General features: G+C 37.2%; 1 long non-coding RNA gene across 1 annotated transcript; it reads right to left on the bottom strand.

Annotated features, from left to right (window-relative positions):
* Positions 1–4341: 4341 nt before the first annotated feature.
* LOC149944370 (uncharacterized) lies at positions 4342–4887 on the bottom strand. Its single transcript, XR_016480988.1, has 3 exons — positions 4767–4887; positions 4586–4700; positions 4342–4519 (listed from the first exon to the last, which is right to left on the bottom strand). It is a non-coding gene; the product is annotated as an uncharacterized LOC149944370 (long non-coding RNA).
* Between the last annotated feature and the right edge of the window lie 257 nt (positions 4888–5144).

Genomic DNA, 5144 nt, shown 5'->3' with positions numbered 1-5144 from the left:
CTCGGGGTTTAGGTAGACCTTATGGTAGTATGAAAATTGCCAAAGGGAAAAGTTGCAGTGGGCTTTAGTTTTCCCATGGCAACCGAAAATGTTTTTGATCTCTCAAAACAAAAAAATCTCCTTTAAAAAAGCATGGGATTTTCTCGGTTTCACAGGGTACTACTTACTTAAAAAATTTTAAAAAATTAATTTTTCAAAACATACCCAAAAAGATGAATTTGACCTATTTTGGGTAAAATTGATCGATGATTTGGGGTAAAATTGATCAATTTTGTTAAAATTTTAACAAAATTTGGGTATCCGAGAAAATCCCATGCTTTTTCAAATGGAGAGGTCAAAAACATTTTGGGTTGCCATGGGAAAACTAAAGCCCATTGCAACTTTTCCCTTTGGCAATTTTCATACTACCATAAGGTCTACCGAACCCCCGAGTTTCAACAAAATCGGTGATAACCACCTCGGGTAGTCTCCTTGTCAGTTTGATTGGGTATTTCGTTATTGTAATGTTTATGCATAGGTTGTGGGTGTTGAGTTTGTTGTGTTATGACGGTTGTGGGTGTTGAGTTTATTGTGTTAAGATGATTGTGGATGTTGAGACTGTTGTGTTTGTATGGGCGTTTTCTCTCCAACTGCTTCTTAATGACTTTGGGACGGACCCAGTGCTGAGTGTTATGCAACCTCTCAACGTCCAATGGCAGGGTTTCCACCAATCGTACACGGTATTCGTCTTAGTATCAATTTGCGATTTATAAGCGCCGGCCGGGAATCGAACCCGGGTCTGCAAGAGATTTACTCTAACCACTTAGCCACCGACGCTTGTTAAGCTACGGTGTTTTTTTCTAAAACAGCTTTGGCGAAAGTGTTTTAAGCAGTTTTAAAGTTATTAACGTCAATTTTCCCTGTACCATTTTATTTTTTTGATATGTATAAAATTTTCAATTGTGGAAATTGATCAATTTGTAGTTAAATACGATCGTCGTCAGAAATCGAACCCGGGGCACATTCTTAGAACGCGGAAGTTTTACCGATGAGCCATTGACGTTTACATCTCTAAAGTTTAAATACTAGTAAAACCAGGATGAAAATAAACGTAATATTTCTTTGGGTGGGAAGATTATAAATACCTTACGTAGATGTTTTTTTTTACCTCTCCGAGGGGACAAAGTCCCCTAGGAGGGGTTATACAACGACCGTGTCTGTCTGTGGGTGGGTCGGTCTGTGGGTGGGTCTGTGGGTGGGTCTGTGGGTGGGTCTGTGGGTGTGTCTGTCTGTCAGGACTGCGAACGCGTTCGCATTTTCGGTGCAAAGTGTAATCACTGCGTACGCAGTTTCTCAAAGGGTTGGCAAAACCACCGTGTGACGGTGAGCGTTAACGGATGCATTTGCGGTTTGGTTTGGATGGTGTTTTTTCGCTCACCGTCGTGACGGTTTGGTGTATTACGGTTTTTGTAATGTTTATGCGTAGGTTGTGAGTGTTGAATTTGTTGTGTTTGTGTTCTGATGGATGTGCATGTTGAGTCTGTTGTGTTTATATGGGCGTTTTCTCTCCAACTTCTTCTTAATGACTTTGGGACGGACCGAGTGCTGAGTGTAATGCTACCTCTCAACGTCCAATGGCAGGGTTTCCACCAGTTGTACACGGTATTCGTCTTAGTATCAATTTGCGATCGCATCGGGCGGGATTTGAACCCGAGACCTCCTGATTGACAGGCGGACGTTCTACCACAGAACCACCGACACTTGTTACGCCTTATTGAAAATTAGACCTTCAGCTTTATCGGAAGCGTATTTAATAGAGTACGAAATTTTGGTTTAATTGAAATAGAATTGAAATTGAAATTATTGCATCGAAGAAATTCTACTTTAGCGTTTCTCTATTGATTAAAAATAAATGCGCCACCCAGGTTTCGAACCCAGACCATTCGGCTTGGCAGTCGAGCGCTCTACCACAGAACCACCGATAGCTCCTTAGATTCACTGAAATTAAGACAGGCATCGTAAGCATAATAGGTAATAAAGTCTTTTTTATTAATGAATTTATGAAGGTCTAATCTGGTATTTTTTAAAGGTTAAATCTTGTTTTAGCGCAGTCAGCCGAGATTAGAGGGTTAAAGGGTAGACCCTGTGGGTGGTCCACTTTTTTAACGACCTATATATAGTTCTGTTAATTCAAAGGAGATAATTTAACGTAAATTGCTTTAAGAGCTGGCGGTTCGTCAAGTGGCTCTCTGTGCTTTGTTGATGGTAAGGTTTTTGCTTCTTGTAAATACATTTGGTGTGGATATTTGGATATCTACGATTTCTAACGCAGTCAATGATTTCTTGGGTGTGCGAGTCATTATATGATATTGGAAATTGGACGGCATTGGTCTTTTTCATGTGGTATGCGTCACAACGTCAACAGGAAGTGAACGAGTCGTCCACTACCAGATATCTACGGTATCTTCATCAAGGGCGAGTGTTGAAATAAAATGAGCGTTAAAGATGCGGCAAGTATTTCGTAAGAGAGTAATTCCAAAAAGCCTCTGTAGATATTTCTTTCATTAAAATTTGCTTCGTATTATATTTAACTGATAAACTTGTTCTGTAAAAGGGTTTAATTCAATTGTGCATTGTTATAGTACGTCTAACTTACTGTTGTAACTACTTAACTTATGATATTCTGAATAAATTAAAATTGGTCGTTTCGTCTCAATTATTTTAATTATAATTAAAATTTTATACCGGGCGGGATAGAAATGGGTTAATATTTTTAACAAATAACTCTAAATTGCGGAGATATATCTTTAAGGGTTATCTCGATAAATTAATACCACTAGGGACAATTCTTCCGAGGAGAGGTATATTTTGGCTTGCCAACTTGTGTTTTTAAAGTTTCCATTTTTTACGTATGAAAATTTAAAGGTCAAATCTTGTTTTAGCGCAGTCAGCAGATAAGATAAAGGGTAGAACCCGTAAGTTTTTTGTAATTTATTTAGTTTTTTCAGTCGTATATTCTTCGGCCATATTCTGCATGACCCCGCAAGTAAGAAGGGAAACGCCTACATACTTCGGCGCTACCATTCGACGAGAGCTCACTGATTTCCCTCTTCTTCCCCTCTTGCTTGGCCAATTGAAGGGCTGCAGCGACGTCACTAGTGTGACGTGACTCTTGATGACCAATGTTCCGGAAATAACGTTAAAACGCCCCCTACAACAAAATTAAGCGTACAGTGTCATCTAGTGTTATTTTAGGGAAGATAATTTGCAATGCCATCTATTTTTAATTTTTTATTCAAAACTTTTGTAATGCCATCTTCTTACAAACAAAAAAGTAATAGCCCTAAAACAATGCCATCTACTTTAAATTTCATTAACTTTAGAACATCATCTTTTATGATAATAACCATAATTAAAAATAACCTTCCATAGTAATCTGAATCTTGTTTGAAATCAAAACCGAATAAAAATAATTATTTTTTACAATATTTTTATTACATATTCAGCTTTAGTGTACAATTTATTGAATACAATTTACATAAAAGTACAGCCAACTTTGAATACTCCGTTGCGCGGGAAAAACGGAAGAGCTTCGTGAAGTTTCCAACAAGTGACGAATATTCTTTATTTGTTTACTTTATGGAATTAAATTCTAACAAGAAATATGAATCTGTAGGCCATATAAAATTATGCACCTATAAGCCATATCGAAATAGGAACCTGTAGGAGTAGCGAATTAGTGATTGTATTATCAGTAGCTACTAAGCGGCTGGAGCTCTGTTCCAACAGCCAAATGTAGGCGGTGGTGATAATTACACCTTTTATGTTGCTATAATTGGCTGTATTCAAATAGGGATAGCTCTTAAATCCACCTATGAAAATAACTGCTCAACCATTCGCCATCCCTACAAGTTTTTTTCTCCCAATCACAAAAATAAATAAAGGTTTTTAGTACATTGTTTGGAAAATATGTAGAAATTTGTGAAATAAATATTTGACTCAATTCGATTTTGTGAAATAAATATTTGACTCAATTCGATTTTGTGAAATATTTTGTTAAGCACTAAGCAATTGTTTAAAAATGAGTGATGAAGACCCTTCATATACTGTGCAGGAAGTGGAAGCCTCTATTCCCCATCTTAATGAACCCAAATGTGAAGAGCTTCAGCGGCATAAAAGCAGTGCTCATAACTATAAGCAGAATAATCGATGGGACACAGTTGCACTCGTGGTTAATCTGCTTTGCTAGCTCCCAAAATTTCCTCATCTGATATGAAAATAATGGAACAACCTAAAAACTGATGCAAGAAATAACAATACTGGTAACGGATAATATCCAGACGTACTTAAAAATGAACCACTTAAAATAAAACACTTGTACATATTATTGAATAAGTGTCGTACGGAGGAGTACCTTGTAGTATTTACATCTGAATAGGGGCTTTCTGTGAAAAATCTGGAATATATAAAGAGTGGTAATATGCGAGGAGATAATTGTTACATTCAGCATTTTTAATTAAGTTCATTCGGTAGTATGCATCTGCAAATAAAAATATTTGTATTTCCAAATTTATTATGTAATCGTAATTTACAAAGAGTATTGTACCATTGGCTCTTCAATTTTATCATTTTGTACCTGAAAGCCGCTTGTGTTGATGAGCGTTACTGAACGTAGCCCAGTTTCGTGGTTACTAGACAAAACACGTTGAAAAGAGCCTTATCTGTAAAAAATAACGCCAAGTAATTATAACCTTATGTTCAACGATTGTTAAGTACATATTAAATACCTGCTTCTTCAATGATGCGCTTAGCTAAACATTCTCAATTCCATGCTAAATTCGTTAAAAAATTTTACTTCTTCCGCTAAGCCTATCGTTTCAATTCCCACGACAGCAGCAATAACTCCCATTGCAGTTTCGGCAAAATTCACTTTACAAATGATATTAATAATGTCGTAAAATTTTAACCGGAAGTTGGGAATTAAAAACAAGTAATACGTCACACTAAAGCAACCCTTCAATTGGCCAAGCAAGAGGGGAAAGAAGAGGGAAATCAGTGAGCTCTCGTCGAATGGTAGGGCCGAAGCAAGTAGGCGGTTCCCTTCTTACTTGCGGGGTCATGCAGAATACGGCCGCTTATCTATTGTGTTTAGCGTATTTGTTTTC

Source organism: Leiobunum rupestre, chromosome 5 (genome assembly GCF_980474605.1).
Source record: "Leiobunum rupestre chromosome 5, qqLeiRupe1.1.hap1, whole genome shotgun sequence".
NCBI lineage: Eukaryota > Metazoa > Arthropoda > Arachnida > Opiliones > Sclerosomatidae > Leiobunum > Leiobunum rupestre.
The sequence above is the reverse complement of the archived record's forward strand: the minus strand, read 5'-3'. Positions and strand labels throughout refer to the sequence as shown.